Raw genomic sequence first — 19,840 nt, 5'->3', positions numbered from 1 at the left:
GCCTACAAAACTGTAGTAATTCCAATTCTTTTGGAAAACGAAAGGATATGTGAGCCAGAATGATCGTGAAATATCCCCCGATCAAATCTGCCCCAGTGGTTTTAGAGACAACAACGTCGAGGTTAAGGCATAACCAACCATCCGACTGGAGGTGGAGACCATTGAACGTTTTTAGCAATTGACGACTGTAGAGCTTTGCCCACTGAACACTAATATGATTTAATTTATTAACAAATGACACAAAATGACCTTTTATATTTTTCTGGTTTTATTATTTTATTTTATTCTATCCTTATTTTTGTTAACAAATTTTTGTTCTCGTGTCCTCTTACAATTATCACCAGTATTTTGATCTTGTTTCCCACAAATAATAAGGCCCTCTCCTTAATAGTCATATCCAATTATCAAATGATTTATCTTGTCATGCGAGATTAGAGAATTGTAAACTTCTTCAATTGTGAAATTTTCACGACGATAAAAATTGTATCTTAAAAAATAAAAAGTTTAATAAAATGGAGGTTACAAATAAAGTAAAATAACCTCAAATCCTTTTTATCATACTTAACTTTTATGGTCTTCTGATTTGAGAAAAATTCTTTGGAAATAATTAAATGTTTTGTCAAATATGTATTTTTTGTCAAATGACGACACTAAAGACGTTACTTCAAACTTAACTTACTAGTTATGATTTTTGACATGCATAGATACTCCAATTTCTTCCACAACTCAACAATAATCTTCTGGTTCAATACATCATGTAGAAACTCATTCGAAAAATGCAAATGTAATTGGAATAGTGCCTTTCAATCGTTGCACTATCTTTTATGCATCAATGTCAAAGGCATCTCATCTCACGATAGCAGGACAAAAATTCATATGTATAAGAACTGCCCTTATCTTTACTTGCGATAGCACAAACCTGATGTTGTGACCTAACAATAAAATAATATTTTTCAATGTTGTCATTATTGTGATTAAGATGAACAATGTAGATGTTTCGATACCAATTTGTAATAGAAAAAAAAATAAAAACAACGAATAAACATAACCACAAATAAAAGAAATAAATAAAAGAAATTAAGATTTACACGAAAAATTAAAATTATCCAAAATAAAATCAAAATGAAATGTTAGATATGATTTTTTTTTTAAATTGAAAAACTAAAATGAAACGAAAATAATAATTGATATACTAAACATGTAGTTTACCCAAGAATCAACTCCTCAACAGTCTATACTATCCAACCATACATCTTTGTAGCCAAAAATAAGCTTCCATCTCTAATAATATTTTTTTTAAAATTTGGTCCCTCATCCCATTACCATAATAATAATAATAATAAGGGTAAAGTACACAAATGATTTCCTGATTATAGGATATTACTTTGCTGAGTCACATGACTATCAAAAGTTACAAAATGGTCTCTCGACTATAGGGTGTTGCTTTGTTGAGTCCATCGACTATTAAAAATTATAAAATGGTCACTCGACTATTCATTATGTTTCAACCTCGTCCTTTTCAGTTAAAAAATGATGGCAACTTGCTGAGCTAGACGTTAGCATGCTTACTAAGATATCATAAAATTTGATCTCATAATCTCAACCTGCATATTAACGTCTAGCTTAGACGACTGTGAATTTTTAATGGAAATTTGTGAGTTTGGAACATAATGAATAGTTGGATGACCATTTTGTAACTTTTAATAGTTGAGGGACTCAACAAAGCAACGACTTATAGTCGAAGGATCATTTTGTAACTTTTAATAATCGAGGACTCAACAAAATATTATCCTATACTTGGGAGATCATTTGTGTAATTTACCCTAATAATGATGATGAGATGTCAGTTTTAATGGTTAAAAACACCATATAAATAATTAATTATTAACAATAAATAATAAAATTTTATTTTAATAGTAACTAAATAATATAATAATTAATAAATAATTAAAGGTATCTTGATTATAAACAACGAGGTTAAAGATTATTTAATAAAACTTTGCATTAATAAATTGGGTTAGGAGGATCGCCCTCATCTCTGTAATATTAAATCTGGATTAGTTGATTAATATATTGGATACAGGTGATTATACCAAAAAATAAAAAGAAAACGTTGCATTAATGCATTATTTTTATTAAATACTTTATTAACTATACTTAGTGGAAATATTCGATTATGTTAGTAGAGGCTACATTTATAAAAGTATAAGCAACTAGACTGTATTTCAAAATTATAAGGACTAACTTAACCAATATTATAGTTAACATTTCCTACTAACAAGGATCAAAATATAATTTAATCATAATTTTTAAATATAATAGAAAAGCTAAACATTTAGAATTAAATTTAAATGGAGTAAATTCCAAAAGCTCAAAGTTAGGGGCATATTAAATTGATTATTTAATTATGAATTATTTGGTTAAAAACATAAGCAGATTATATGCGAAGACTAGCCGCTGCAGGCCGAGCTGTGGGTACTTTTTATTCGCCTTTTAACTTGTACGGGACTATGGTTTTGAAAGATTACTGATCCAGTCCGATAATAAAGAGGCAGTCAAAGTACTGTATGATCCAAATGCTCGAATGAGTTTCAACTCCCTTGTTCGAGCCACTGATAGACTACGATGTTAAGGATGGGCGACAAACAATTTTTGGATTCCCCGCGAAGAAAATAAAGCTGCAGACATGATCGTCAAGCTTGAAAATCTCCCATGCTACAACTTGTCCATTTTTGCCCAGTCCCCTTCTCCTTTACAACTTGATGTAAGATATTAGTTTTAATATCTCATTCGAATTCAAAAAAAGATTATTTAATTATTAAATCATTTTAATTATTAATATTTTTTGTTTTTTCACTATCAATTTATTCTTATTTTTTAAAATTAAAGTAATTAATAAAAAAATAATAGAATCATTAAATTGATGTTAATTATTTAGTCCTTTTATTATTATCAATGTTAATTATTTTATCTTTTTAGTGAAATTTTTTAAAATATATATTTTAAAAAATAATATCTTAAATTTTTGTAAAAAAATAAATTATTATAAATTTTAAAACTATGAAAATTTGTAAAAAAAATTAAAAAAACATTTTAAAAACCATTATTTTCGTCAAATGGTCTAATTTGAAAAATATAAAGGTTCGGGGTCAAAAGAGGTAAAATAAAAGTTTAATGGTTAAAATGACATTTTAGAAAAGTTTGATGGAAAAAAGTACCATTTATCTTTTTTTTTTTCCTGACATACTAGCCCTATTATCTTCTATAGGTCGGGATATGTCACTGTTTCATGTGTTTTGCTAATGTAACTGTTTCGTGGTTTAATTGGCTTGCACGTAGCATCTATTCAATATTTTTTGATGTTATATATAAACCAAAAATCGATACATCAAACTCATGACCAACCCGACAAAATTAAAAATTGGAGAGGTATTTTAAGAGATTAAACGAGTGTAAAAAAAAAAAAACATGGGCGGAAATTGGAGAAGGAAAGATGGGTGGTTTGTTGATTGGATTCCAATGGGAAAAGTTGGTGGAATCTTGGCGTGGATTCCTATGCATACACAGTTGCGTTTTTATTTGAGTTAATGTTTACACATCATAGATAACGACACCCTCCAATGCCCAATTGTGGTTGGAACCTACTTCACCAAGTATATTTTCTCTTTGCTTTCGTCTTTTCCTCTTTCCTTTTTTATTTCCCTTTCTTTAGTTCTATGATAGACACCTTAACCTAATCAACCCCAAATCACGGTTTCCCTACGGTAAATGTTTAGTTATTGTAAAAAAGTATTTTTTTTATACGATAGACTATACAATATATCACTGAATTTTAGGTGATGTACTATTTATATCATTGAACTTTTAATTTTTTTAATTATAGTACTGAATTTTGATTTTGATTTCAATTATACAACTGAACTATACAAATCCAAACGGTGTGATGACATTGACAAAATGAAATTGTTTTGGTGCAGTTATTGTTGCCCAAAATAATGTCGTTTTAGGCACTAAACTTCATGGATGTATCGATTTTATCACTAAACTTTTAAATGATCCACTTTTATGTATTGCAATTTTTTCAATCGTCGTTGCCAGTGAATCGTCGTCCATCATTGATCTCCATGCCCGACAAGATCAATATAAAAAAAGTTTACATTTTATTTCTCTTTCTTTTCTTCATATTGATTATTTTTCACGAAACTTACTCAAAATCGAAAAAATTAAACCAACAAATCTACAATTTTTAAAGGCTTGGGGGCTTTCTCATTTTTAAAGAGTTTGGAGTGTTTGTTTCGAAATTCTAACAATGAGAAGCGATATTTCAAGAAAACAAACAACATATCTCAAAACTAGCCTCATCAAACGATATTTGGAGGAGATCAAAATATTAGCACGTCAAACTTTTAGATGAATTTTAATTGATTTTGAGTGAATTTCGTAAAAAATCAATTCGATAAGAAAAAAAAGGAGTGGAGTGTTAACAAATATTGATTTTGCTGCGAATGGGATCAATGAAGTGTGACGATTGACTATAAACTTCGACCAGATAATTTCAATGCCTAAATTTGAATCATTTTAAAGTTTAGTATCAAAATCCATGCACCTCTAAACTTCAGTGCTTAAACGACGTTATTTTAGACATTAATAATCATATTAAAATGATATTGTTTTTTTCCATATCGTTATAATGATAAAAATATTTATCCACGTTATTATGTTGTTAAAATATAATGGTACAATAGTACAATTACAATTAAAATTTAATGTTAGAATTAAAATAATTGAAAATTTAATAGATACATTGAATGGTATCTGGTCTAGTTTATTATTCTGCAAGTAATAAATTGAGTTTGAGTAAGGAAGTTAGTGGTTAGCAAAGGTAAAAAACATTCAGATGACGATAAATGTATTTGATGATCACAAAAGAAACTAAATTCTTAAAAGATTTGAACTATGAATCTTAATAAATTGAGAATTTGGAATCTCAAGGTCACGTTAATAAATTAATAAAAGAGGTTCATACAGGCAAACGTGATTGTTTTTAATAATTAATTGGTTGGGTATATTGTGAACATATTTATTTAAATGTTGTTCTCTCAAAATAAGAATGATGTTAATCTTTAGAACATTTTTAAAACGATTGTTGTTAACTTTATAAATCTCAGGCTCAAACATAAGATATTGTAAGGGTATGAACTTTGTAGTTTTCACATTGAATAATAAAACATTTTTATGTTAACACCCCAAATTTTACATACACTGTTGTTTTCATTTGATTAAAAAAATCTTTATAAAAATATGTAAATTCTGAAACTGGAATTTATATATATTTTTTAACTCGGCTGCCAATTTTAACAAAAGATAAGACATTATCCATCAATAATTATCTAATGTATTCGGTGTTTATCTCATATTGCTGCTTGGGTAAGGCAAAGTTGGTAAGTGCCCATTTATTTTTATATTACAATATAAAAGATGTGACGAGGAGAATGAGTCACATCTTTTTGTGCTTAATTATTGGGTCTCTCATGCCTATGAAACAAAGATTATTGGGGGACTAAATCATAAGAATGACTCCCAAAAGGAAATAAACTAATAACATCTATCTGTATGTTAAATTGAAATTATCTATTTGAATGACACATCAATTATATAAATTAATTTTTAATTTAATAGAACAAAATTTCAAGTTATGATTGAATTTATCAAGTGGTTTCCGTAATTAAGAAAGAATGTTCTCCTTTGAGGTTCTGGATTAGAGTATCTGTGTTAACAGAGTGTGTGTTATCAATATTTAAGAAATATTTTGAACATATACTACATTGTAATCACCCCAAATTATTTATATAAAAAAATTTCAAGATGATTAGCATATTCGGAGTGAAATATATGTTATGTTCTTGTCAGTTTGGTATTGAAATGGATTTGACTTCATACTATGATGCAATTTGTAGATTTCTTTTTAGAGCCCCAAGGACGATTCCTGACGTCTAAGGAAGCTCGAAATAAAACCTTCTCTGTAACATTTATTTGTCTATATCACTAATTGATATACTCCTACCTTACAAGTGTTTGTTAGCAGGACAGGAGACGTTATTTGTCCCGTTCTTGAAGAGGACACGAGACCTTATTTAAAGTAGTTGAACAAGAAACTCACCATCTTAAACATATAGGTCATTAATATAGGCTATGATAGTACAATGCTTTCGCATTTATAGTTTACACTTTTGAAGTCATAAATCAAGTTTTTCATACATAAAATTCTTCAAATTTCATGATTTTATCTTATCAGATATTAAGAGACAATGTAAACTGAAATTTTAAGATAAAAATTAAGAATAAACACTTTAATTTGATAAATGAAATACTGACTCAAATCTTTTATGTAAAATCAAAGTTAAGTCCCGAAGTGTAGATCAAGACACCTTCCAACTTGAACCACCCCGAAAGCAAATATTTTCCCCATTTCAAAACTAATATTGGTTTTTGTATTCCCTCTAATGGAAAAAGAATATTAGACAAGTTGCTTCAAAGTGGTGAAAGAAACAACAAAAAGTTGAGCAAAGTAATGATAAATATGTATAATTATAGTTTTAATCCGTATTCTATATTCAAATTTGAAATTTAATCTTCCTATTTTTTATTAATATGGAGTAAGTACAAGTTAGTATTTGTTCAAAGATAACTCTCAACCATTTGATATTAATCCACCTATTTTAATTTGACACATAATAGTATATCAAAATCAATATAAATACAGAAAGATAAAATTGTACCAAATTAAAAAAAAAAGAAGATTTATCTTTGCATGAACTAAGTGATCTCAATAGTAAAAGAGTTGTTTCGAATATCAAGAATGCTAGAGATATGAGTGTTCAATGTCAAAGCGTTGAGAGTTATCATTGAACAAACACTACTTTGTATTTACTCCAAATTAATCAAAAAAGAAAAAGAAGAAGAAGAGAGGATTAAATATCAAAATTAAACCTAGTAAAATGGCAAAAACCATAATTAAATTTTGGTGTTCAAAACTGTTCCAAGCACATGAAATAGTTGTTAATATAAAGTAAAGGGAAGTTCCCGCTATTGGGGATGACTCATGGGTCGCAATTCCCAAGCATAACCGAGATGCCGCAGAATCATAGTGGACAGCACCATGATTTGGTTATAAATAAACTTCATAATCTGCAAAAACAAATCCTTCGTTCTAGTGGGGGAGCTTTAATTAATGGGGATAAAATAAAGGAGAAAGCTTTTGATTTCATCATCAACAACGAGCGGGTATAATAGGGGGAAAGTGGGGAAAGAATTTCTGGAAACATCCTTTTTCTGAACAGTGTTTTGGTTGTGGAGATGGAAGTTATTGTTGCAGAATATTGGGGTGACTGTATCCCACACTATACGAAGCCTTACGTTTTCGGAAACATGGTGACTCAAATGAGTCAATGTAGTGGAGTCACATCTATACTATTGTTTTACCTTTTCTTCTACCCTTTTTGCTTCACGACGTAGTTCGCTTCCCCCCTTCCAATTGCAAGTCCCATTACATGTTTATCATTAAGCCTAAAAACCCCAGAAAAAATGGGTATATGTAGAAACTGACAGAATAAGAATGGAGAACAGATGCAAAGAAAATTATCAATGATAGACAATTTAACAGTGAGTCTATAACATGTGTTGACATGCTCTAAAACATCTTTTAGAGTTCAGTTAATTTGTATTGAAAGAGGGGAAGCGATGGTGGGACAGATGTGTCCATTGTCGGACATTTGAAATACTGAGATCAGCATATCTGCAAACACTGAGCAAGGGCCAGACAGGATCGCCAAACACCAGGTAAGGAGGAATGGAACGGCATTAGGTGGAACCAGAACAGTGTCAAATCGGAAACTTCTTGGTAGGCAGGAACTTATGGTATGGGGAATTTCATAGATCCTCTAATAGTTCATCAAGAAAGTGGTCCAACTCTGCACTGTACTCATTTCTGGAATGTTGAAGCAAAACTTTGTGAAGGACGCTGATGGGTGCAAAAAGGCTTCATGGCATCCATTATCCGCTGTTAATGGGTTTCTTTCTTTGTTCGTTCCCACTAAATTTAGGCAATTGGGCCGATAAAAAAGTTGAGGAGGTAGAAAAAAGAACATAGTGAGCATCAGGATTCGGACCTGCGCGTTCAAAGCCTACTTGATTTCTAGTCATGCCCGATAACCACTGAGGAATGCCCACCAACCGATGGTTTCTGATAATTTTATTAGTATACATTAAGAAGGTAACTTAAAAAAGAAAGAAAATACTATGTAGATTTTTTATAAGATAAATAACATATAAGATTATTTGTTTGTGTCCAAACTACTACAATGATGGATAACACAAAACACGAATCAACAAAATACTCAACAAAAAAAAATTACTTTTTTCCTTTCCCATGCGAAATTTATTTTGTATTGCATTTATATCATACTTTAGTCTTTTAATTGTTTAATTTGTTCTTATATGATATTTTATGGGATTTGTACACATGAGTATACCGTTTAGATATGTTTGATTTTTTTCCGGACGAGACTTTGATATTTTTTGAGTAGATAACTATTTTTGATTTTTTTTTAGAGAGTCATCGTGTTGTAATATTTTCTCTATTCTCCCGTAGATGAGATTCTAAATTTTTTTTTAAAAGATAACCATTTTCGACATGCTTTTCGCATAACCGTTTAGATTGTTGTATTACTGATTTATTTTCATGGTTCAAGGTTCTTGTTGTCGACTTTTCTTTTTCTTTTACTGTGCTTTTATTGCTGACTTGGATTTTGTGCAATACTTTGTAGATTAATTATAAAAGGCTAGCAATAACGTAATCCGAAGTCATTATTGTTTCCTCTTACACAAGCTAAAATGGACAAATGAGATAACTCGGTTAAGGTCTAGTTATTGCCATGGTTTCAATAGTTTATTAACGCATCTTTATATAGGCACAATGATCTTTTTGTCCCCCGACTTTATTTATTTTAGTCATTTTAGTCCTTAAAACATTTATTATGTTCCTTTTAATTATCGATTTTTTGGTAAAATTATCCCGGATGCATGAAACAATAAGTAATGAAGTCTTTAAATTCACATCAATTATTTTGTCCATTTCTACGTCATCATTAAAAAGATTAATAAAATATTTAAGGGTTAAATTGACTAAATTGATAAAAGTTAAAGAGCTAAAAAAAGTCATTCTGCCTTTGTATATATGAATCGTCAATATTCCATCAAATGGAATGTAATGATATAGGGACCTATTTGCAAATATAGTGCTTATTTAAGTAGGGTCGAATATGCTCATCTCATAAATTTATAATGAATCATGTGTCAAACACAGATCATTATGAACAATGTCAAATAACGTACGGAGGATGCAAATGCGTTCAATTTGGTCCAAAATAATTACTTCTCCTTCGTCACTCACGTTTGATCTTTTGTTTCCTTTGTGGCATATTTTGGTTAATCATGAAGAAAGTGTAATGTTCGATACTACTAAACAATTAAAAACCAATTATGGGGTTTAAGTAATTTTATTTGACTTTTATATTCTTCAAGAAAAAGAAGAAGAATTGGATTCTTCCCTAAGCCATTTCAATCAATAGATATCTATGTAGTAGCTATCGGGGAGATGTGAAATTCAAAAGATTCCATTAAATTTAAACAACTGATGAAGTTGGAGCAAGCTAAACCGCAAGAATTCATGGTTTTAGTTTTTACTTAGTGGGAAGAACAACTCGGCATGATATTTCTTTATCAGCATTTGAAAGAAAACATGGTGTATTGGTTTATGTTCCTTGGGTGCTGAAGTTGTTATTTGAAGCTGGAATATCAACAGCTTTGGCAGTTCCATCAATGATCACGATTGATCCACCTTTGTCTGTGATGGGCAGTTCCTGCAGGACATTGCTTTTCTCATCAGTTTCTGAGTGTTTCCGATATTTGGCTTTGCCCCAAACCACAGTGTAAAGGCCTAAGACTATGATAATAGCTCCAAGTATGTTGAAATCAATCAAAAACAAAGAAGAAAATAAGAGCAAGGAAAATCAATGTAGAATCCACTAAATGAATACGATTACTATCTGTAAAAGTAATCATCTCTAATTATTCATGTGTTGGTGAAGTTTGTTATCATCCCGTGCTCATGTGTTAACATCATACCTTCCAAGGTGGACTTTTTCAGCTAAAATAAAGGCCCCGAGAGCAGCAGTGATGATCATGCACAGAGGGCTGAAAGACGTTACGAAAACCGGCCCTCGTTCCCTGATCACGATGCCTTGAACGTAATAGGCCATCCCGGAGCACACGATTCCCTAATCAAATATGGATCATATCCAAGCGTTAAGCATTTGTGATTCGTAAGACTTTATTGACGACATCGTGGCTGACGGGACTTACAGAGTAAGATGCAGCAAGAAGTCTGGCGTCAAATCCGATTTTCCAGGCACTAAAGTCACGAACCAAGATAAGTGACAACAATCCATCTTGCACCATTCCCATGAAACATATCCAAGCCGTAAGAGAGAGCTCTGCCGGGTACTTCTTCAATGTGAAGGACTGAACCCAAGAAACAGAAACCAATGTGTTAGCTCATAAACAATTAAGTGTTTTTTTTAATGAAATTTCTTGAATTACTTCAACTCACTTGCAAAATAAAGAAGCTTGACCAGCCAAAGATACTTCCAAGAAACACTATGGTGCCAGAAAGCCAGTGTTGATCTGCAGATTCTCCGGTTGTTCCTCGGTGTGCGGCTCCTCCGGACTTGATGAAGTCAATAATGGGGCCCTTATACAAAGTCATCACCATTGCTCCCAACACCGTGATTAAAGTTCCTACGATCTTTGCAACACTGCGTATCTTCTTCAAATTCACCTTCTCTATGTTGTGGAAGATGGCTATCGGATAGAGCAAAAATGCAACTGATAATTTGAGAAAATAAAAAATTGAAGATAAAAGAGACACAAAATTTACGTGTAAAACCCCTAAATAATATAGGGTAAAACCCACGAGCAACGGTAGAAGAATTTCACTATGAGAAAATAGGAATTATAACTTCTCTCTATCTACTAAGGAGAAAACAATGGTAATTATCTCTTGATAAAAAGGATAAAAACAAATCTCAATAAACTCTCTAAATTCTCTAGTATCGGAAGAAAGCTAGAATGTTTTGGGATGGTTTTAAAGCTAAATGAGCTAGGGTATTTATAGTTGAAGATTAAGGACTAATCTTGTAAATACCCTAAAAGTAAAGTGACTAAATTGGGTATTTTACCCTTGCACATTTTCAACAATTACAACTCATTTTTTTGACTTATTATTTTCGGTGGAGATAGTGGAACCTTTCGGTGTCACTTGCACAATTAATTTTCAACAATCTCCCACTTGAAGATTTGATTGGAACAATCATATCTTCACACCATTATTTCTACCTTGTACCATCATGTTGCTTACGTTTCTGACAGGCCACAAGAGGATCGACACCAAGTAAATTTATCGGTATTGATCGCCTTCGTCATGAAATCTACTATGTTGTCTTTGGTATGGATCTTATGCATATCTATCGTCCATTCTTCCACCTTTTCACGAATGAAATGATATTGAACTCGTATGTGCTTTGTCCTTGAATGAAATGTTGGATTCCTTGCTAAATGCAAGGCTTTTGACAGTCACAAAACAGAGAGACATACTCTTGATTGTGCCCAAGCTCCTCCAATAGCATCTTCAACCAAATTGCTTCTTTACTGGCTTGTGTAGCTGCAACATATTATGCCTCTGTTGTGGATGTAGCCACAACTGATTGCAATTTTGAAACCCAGCTTACAACTCCATCAACAATTTTGAACACATATCCTGTAGTAGATTTGCTTTTATCCAAATCCCCTGCATGGTCAGAATCTACATACCCATTGATTAGTAAGTTTGATCCTTCGTAACATAATGCAACATTTGAGGTCCCTTTGATGTATCTCAGGATCCTCTTTACTGTATCCCGATGCTCTTTGCCTGGATTCGCCATGTATCGACTAACCACTCCCACTACTTGTGCAATGTCTGGTCTTGATCATATCATAGCGAATATTAAACTTTTCACTGCTGATGCATACAATACTCGAGACATCTCCATCCTCTATTCTTCACTGCTAGGACTTATACTGGAGGACAATTTGAAGTTAATAGGAAGAGGGGTAGAAATTGGCTTACAATCTTGCATGTTGAATCGTGACAAGATATTCTTCAAGTAATTCTTTTGTGAAAGACAAATCTTCATATTACTTATGTCTCGATGAATTTGCATCCCCAGAATCTTGTTTACTGATCCCAAGTCCTTCATTTCAAATTCCCTAGCCAGTTGTGCCTTCAATTCTTCAATATGATCTTTTTTGGGTCCTGCAACCAACATGTCATCCATATACAACAACAATATAACAAAATCGTTATCACCAGACCTCTTGAAATAGGCACAAGGGTCTTCATTAAGTCTGTTGTATCCAAGGCACATAATGAAGGAATAAAATCTCTTATATCGACACCTCGACGCCTGCTTTAGACCGTACATAGATTTGTTCAACCTACAAACCAAGTTCTTCTTTTTGTCTTCTTCAAAACCTTCAGGCTGGAGCATGTAAATCTCTTCTTCAAGATTTCCATGAAGAAAAGCTGTTTTAACATCTAGCTGCTCTAGATGTAAGTTCAATGTAGCACATATTTTTAAAACTACTCAAACTGTTGTTAGTCGAACCACAGGAGAAAAGATTTCATTGAAATCAATACCTTCTTTTTGAGCATATCCTTTGACCACCAGTCTTGCACGATACCTTTCCACTTGATCATCACCATTTCGCTTGATTTTGAAGACCCATTTGTTACCAATTGGCTTCCTTCCTTGTGGTAGTGGCACAAGGTCCCATGTATTATTTTTATGAAGTGCTTTAATTTCTTCTTGCATCGCCATCATCCACAGTGAAACATTTGAGCTATTTATTGCCTCATGGTATGTTGATGGCTCACCGTCCTCTGTTAAAAGGCAGTATGCAATATTTCCTTCTATAACATAATCTGAGTACCAATTGGGGCGTCTTCTCACACGATCTGATTGACGAGTTGTTGGAGCTTCAAAATTCTCTGGTTCTTGTTCATCATATGCTGGTTCTGCTTTAGAAGAATCTCCTTGTTCAACCTCCTTTTCTATATGTATCTGTGTAGTGTCTGACTTTTCAGTGCTATCATCGTCTTCTTTTCTTTGTAGCTTATCTTCTATAAAGATAACTTCTCTGCTGATGATCACTTTGCTGGCAGTGTGGTCCTACAAGCGATACTCCTTTACTCCATCAGCATACCCCAAGAATTTGCATTTCCTGGATTTTGGATCCAACTTTGAAATTTCTTGGGAGTTGTACATCACGTACACTACACTTCCAAATACATGGAGGTTTGAATAATCAGCTGGTTTACCAGTCCACATCTCCATTGGTGTCTTTAGCTCTATTGCAGTTGATGGAGCTCGATTTACCAAATAACAGGTGGTATTGACTGCTTCTGCCCAGAATGATTTTTCTAGGCCTGCATCCATTAACATTGCTCTTGTTTTTTCTAACAAGGTTTTGTTCATCCGCTCTGCCACTCCATTTTGTTGAGGAGTGTTTGTCACTGTGAACTGTCTTTTAATGCCTTATTTCCTGCAAAAGTCATCAAATTCTTCACTTGTGTATTCTCCTCCATTATCTGTTCTGAAACACTTGATCTTATTTCCAGAATCAAGTTCCACCCGCGTTTTGAAGTTTTTTAAAGTTGAAAACACATCTGACTTCTTCTTAATAGGGTACACCCAACATCTCCTGGAATAGTCATCAATAAATGAGCCAAAATATTTTGCTCCACCTAGGGATGTAACTGGTGCTTGCCATACGTCAGAGTGAACCAATTCTAGAACCCTTTTACCTTTAGAATTTGTGTTGAATTTCAACCGGTGTTGCTTACTTGTTATGCAATGCTCACACAAAGTAAGTGATACCTTTGTTAAGCCTGGAAGTAGCTTTTGCTCCGCAAGGACTTTCATTCCTTGTTCTGACATGTGTCCAAGTTTCTGATGCCATAACATTGCAGAATTTGAACTACATGAGGTAACAGAGGCTTCTGCTTCTAGCAAAGTCTCTCCCTTCAGCATGTACAAGTTTGCTGCTATTTTTTCGCCTTTCAGTACCACAAGCGCTCCACGTAACACCTTCATGATTCCTTTCCGTGTTTCAATCTTGCTCACATTGTTATCCAACAGTCCGTAGGATAATAAATTTTTATTCAGGCCTTTCACGTGCCGCACATCTCGAACAACTTTAATTGTTCCGTCATACATCTTCAATTTGATGGTTCTCATGCCAACGATCTCTAAGGCATGATAATTGCAACTATACACAGATCCTCCTGAGACAGGTTCATAATGATGGAACCATTCTCTTCTCGAGGTCATGTGATATGTTACTCCCAAATCAATGAGCCATATATCTGCATATCTCTTTCTACCTTCCACGGTGGTTGATGCTTCACAACATAGAGCATCTCCATCATCTAAAATGTTTGTGGTATTACCTTGTGGATTGGAGTTTTTATTTAGACTCCAACAATCCTTCTTCAAGTGACCCTTATTTCCACATTTGTAGCACTTTAAATTCTTCTTGCTTCTCGACTTTGATCTACCATATTTGTGACTAATGCTTTGGCCACGTTCCGTTGATCTCCCTCTCATCGTTGTCAACGCTTCTGCTTGTTGCAAATTTATTTGTCTGTCTTCCTTATTCTTGCACCGATTTTCTTCTTGTAGAACAGCAGATGCAACATCATCGAAGACTAGACTGGTGACATTATTGTTTGTCATGTTGATGATGAGTTGATCATACGAATCATGTAGACTTTGAAGTAGAAGTTCAACACGTTATTGTTCTCTTATTGTACAACTTAAGGATTTAAGCTAAGAAAATAAAGTGTTCAGCGTGTTTAAGTACTCCGTCACTGAAGTAGATTCTAGCATACGGAGAGTGTACAATTTCCTCTTAAGGAAAATTTTATTGTGCAACAATGTGGCCTCGTACAATTTGGTGAGATGATCCCATATCTCCTTAGTTGTCTTTTTCTCCTCGATGCTTGACAATACTTCATTTGCTAATGCTAGATGAAAGTTTTCCATAGCATTCCCGTCTATTTCGATCCATTTGTTATCATATGTGAAATCCACCAGCCTTTCACTGATAGCTGCTAGACAACTGTCTTTCCTCAGGATGACCTTCATCTTCAATTTCCACAATGAGAAATTTCTCCCATTGAATTTTTCAATATCAAATTTTGTTGCCATAGCTTCTTTTACGGATAGCTCCCACTATTTCACTATCGTGAATAATTCTCTGGAACCTTCAAAGAATGGGTAATAACTTCTTACTTTCTTATGTTGGAGGATCCACCTTTTGGTGGCAACCACAAAGACAATAATCATATATTACACACTCTAATCTGGCTCGGAAACCAATTGTTGCGGAATACGTCTATCGGATGGAGCAAAAATGTAACTGATAATTTGAGAAAATAAAAAATTGAAGATAAAAGAGACATAAAATTTACGTGGAAAACCCTAAATAATATATGGTAAAAATCACGGGCAACGGTAGAAGAATTTCACTATGAGAAAATAGGAATTACAACTTCTCTCTATCTACCAATGAGAAAACAATGATAATTCTCTCTTGATAAAAAGGAGAAAAACAACTCTCAAGAAATCTCTAAATTCTCTAGTATTGGAAGAAAGCTAGAATGTTTTGGGATGGTTTTATAGCTAAATGAGCTAGGGTATTTATAGTTGAAGTTTAAGGACTAATCTTGTAAATATCCTAAAAATAAAGTGACTAAATTGAGTATTTACCCTTGCATATTTTCAACAATTACAACTCATTTTTTTGACTTTTTATTTTCGGTGGAGATAGTGGAACCTTTCGGTGCCACTTGCACAATTAATTTTCAACACTCTAACCTATAATTACCATATTAAAAACATGATAATTAAGTGTGGTGCAAGGTTTTAGACCGCGATTTCTCGGTAACGCTGCTTTCCGATATATCCGCTACACCCGCAATGGCGCCCGCTATGGCCGCAATCGTGGTAAACACGGAATGACTAAAAACGCGACCGCGATTTGAAACCCTAGTGTGGTGTGATTTAGTGGGCATATATTAATGAAATGATTAATAATTTTACCTGAAAATCACTGCCATTATGAAAGTAACGGCAGGAAGCATGTTGACGAAAGCAGATGAATATGTTGCATTTGCTAACTTCATTCCCATATAGTATAAGTTCTGTTCAGCACCGGCCTGCGCATGTTAATATCAACAACTTAAACCTTTTTTACTTTCTTATAATAAATATGCAACAAAAGGAGGGAGTTCAGAACAGTTATCCAGGAAACCAAGAACCACAATCCTGAGGAATATAGGGAGAGTCGTCTTTGGTCTAATTTTCCTGCATGTAAAAACAACGTGAAATCACCAACAACGCTAGGGATTCAATATATGAGATTAATATTTGATTCATTAATGGTATATAATTTTATGTAGAGAAATGAACCTTTAAAGAACGATGGCGAAGGGTGCAATGACAACGGTGGCGACGACGTGGCGGTACGTGGTGAGGATGAAATTGCTCATTCCATGCTTCAAAGAAATGGTGGAGAGTATGTACATCCCTGCAAATCCAAACTGGAGGGAGATGATCGCCAAGTATGGTTTCGCTTTGTTCAACACCTTAGACAAATATGTTTGGTCTCCCATGTTTCTCTCTTTTTGTTCTCTCTCGAGTACTTGCTCTGAGGCTTGCTACTTCTGAATGTCAAAAAGCCTTCTTATAGACGATAAAAGGCTAAGACAAAATAATAATTAAATGAGCTAAAGCAATATTTAATCTATAATTTTGTAATTTTTTTTGAAATTTAGTCCACGTATTTCTTTTTCCATATTAATTATTTTAATTTTTAATCATTAAATTATATTTTTAGTCTTTTTAATCATTAAAAGAATTAAATTTCACGTATCCATTAATAATAAATAAAGATATTCTCTTATTTCAAATAAATTCGGATACTTTTGCTGATGAAAACCAAAAGAATAAAAAGGATGGTGTTTATGTGGATATGATGCTTTGGCATTTTGTTCTTTTAAATTTTCAATCGTTTTAATTATTTTATAAGGGAAGTGGCGATTCGATTCATAGACAAAAAATTTATGGTTAGGTTAAGTGCGGATGATGTATGTAAAAAATTATGTGACCATAATTTCTACCTAGCCGCCTGCTTTACAACTTTCTATCACTAATTCACTGTCATTATTCCCTCTACAGGTTTTCACTTTCGGATTCCTTTTCTTTACCGTGATTTTAAAAATCCCTTTATCGAATCTATTGAGTAGAGTCAGTAGTTTTTAAGAGATTATTTTTTCTTGAGATCTTGAGTTCGACTAACTTTATCTGTAAGATGTATATATTATCAATTAACTAAAAAAATTATAAATATATATTATCTTAAAATCACCTTAAAATATATTTGAACCGATCAATTAAAATAATTAAATCGAAGATTGATTAACAACATGATCAGGTGGCTTCTTTTATTATGAGTGCTATTTTGAGATTTTTCTTATCAATCTAATTATATTTTATAATAATTATTATCTTTACAATAATTATTTAATTTAATATTATTTATATTTACAATTGCGATTATAATTATTAAAAAAATAAAAACTAAAAACTGATTGAATTGATAAAATGATAATTTAGTTCTTAATTTAAAAAATTATTTGTAAATAGTTTTTGTCATGCAAGCCCGTGCTTTGCTATGTATATGATTTATAACAATAAGATAAATTCGTATTTTTTTATTATTATCTGCACTTAACATTAAACTTAGTATTTAAATACAAAACAAATGAGTGCAAATGACGTTTGAAAAATATTAATAAAAGTGTGATTAGACAAAGTTTATGTTGACTTTTCAAAATCTGAAACTATTTGTAACATTAGAATAATATGTATTCAATATGTTCATTGGATTGCTGATATTAATCACTCGGATTACTTTATATATATTCTCAATATAAATTTTCCTCCCCCTGCCTGCTGCCTTTCGCTTCATTTCTGTTTAGTGTGAATGAATTGCTTGCTTTCTATGTAGCAAAAATTCGGAGCAAACACTTGTTTTGCCTCTTTCTATAAATTGCCATTATGCTTATCTATCATATTTTTAAATATTCGAATATGTGAAGTAAATATTTTAATATTTTCGAATATGAGTATTAAAGAGTTTTAATTATATGTAGAGAAAATCGCCTCAGTGACCAAAAAAAAGTTATAATATACGATTTTAACCAACTTTTTTTGGATTTGCCAAAATGACCAACAAAATCGCAACGCGAAATAAAAATCGCAACGCGATCCCCAGAATCGCAAATCAGTTTCCAAAATCGCAACGCGATTCTTGAAAATCGCAATGCGATAGTACAAATTCGCATTGCGATTTTCCAAAATCGCAACGCGAATATGAAAATCGCAACGCGAACACATAAATCGCAACGCGTATCCGTAAATCGCAACGTGTATCCGTATATCGCAACGCGTATCCGTAAATCGCAACGATAATACATAAAATCGCAACGCGTATCCGTAAATCGCAACGCGATATTTAAAGCGCCATTATAATCGCTACGCGTATTTTATTTTCAAATTACAAAAACCAATATTAAGACAAAATCCCGTAATCGCAACTCATAACCTAAAACCTAAAATCACAACTCAGTCCCATCTCCATCTCTCACTCTCTACGGCGAAGAAATCCGTCCCCATCTCCGAAGATTTCCGTCCCCATCTCCGGCGAAATCCCTCACAACCATTCACGGTCAGAAATCCCTCACAATATTCAGAAATGGAAAATCAACCTCCGAGGGTTAGTTTTTTTAATTATTTTTATTTTGAAATGTTTGCATTATTGTAGGTTTTTCATATTGAAACTGATGATAAGTTTACTGGTCATTTCAATAATAGATTAACCATTTCACTTAGATTTCATTTCGCGTTACGATTCTGTCGTTGCGATTTTCATTTCGCGTTGTTATTCTCTCGTTGCGATTTTCAAGTTAGTATTTGTCTTTGTCTTTGTTCTGTCTTTTGGTTGAAGTAATGCAATCCATTCAAGTTTCAATTTGCAGAAGAGTCGCAACGAGATAAATGAAAATCGCAACGAGAGAATGACTGTCGCAACGAGAGAAATGAAAATCGCAACGAGAGAATCGCAACGCGAAATGAAAATCGCAACTAGAGAATCGCAACGCGAAACCAAAATCGCATTGCGATTTTCATTTCGCGTTGCGATTCTCTCGTTGCGATTTTCATTTCGCGTTGCGATTCTCTAGTTGCGATTTTCATTTCGCGTTGCGATTCTCTCGTTGCGATTTTCATTTCAACCAAAAGACAAAACAGTGTTGCAAATTTTAGTTTCAAGAATAAACTACTACTTTTTATGTTTATTGTTTTTGGTATATCTTCACAGTGTAGTTTTTGGTATATCTAACTTGGTATGTTTATTTTTTTTGTAGAAATTTTTTTCGGCTCAATTGACCTTGAGAAATAAAGTCAGCCTGGCCACTACAATTGCTTCGAAGCTTTCACCTGCTCAAAGACAATTGTTTGAGGAAACCTGCTTCGGGCCATGGCTGAGAGTACAGCATCCGGGTGGAGATGCTAATTTGACCCATTTGTGGCTTCAGACCATGACATCAAATCTACCC

General features: G+C 33.0%; 1 pseudogene; it reads right to left on the bottom strand.

Annotated features, from left to right (window-relative positions):
• Window positions 1-9,752: 9,752 nt before the first annotated feature.
• Window positions 9,753-16,864, bottom strand: LOC120180394 (annotated as a pseudogene).
• Between the last annotated feature and the right edge of the window lie 2,976 nt (window positions 16,865-19,840).

The sequence above is a fragment of the Hibiscus syriacus genome, unplaced genomic scaffold, assembly GCF_006381635.1.
Source record: "Hibiscus syriacus cultivar Baekdansim isolate YM2019G1 unplaced genomic scaffold, ASM638163v2 tig00112495_pilon, whole genome shotgun sequence".
Classification (NCBI taxonomy): Eukaryota; Viridiplantae; Streptophyta; class Magnoliopsida; order Malvales; family Malvaceae; genus Hibiscus; species Hibiscus syriacus.
This window is presented reverse-complemented; position numbering and strand designations above follow the sequence as displayed.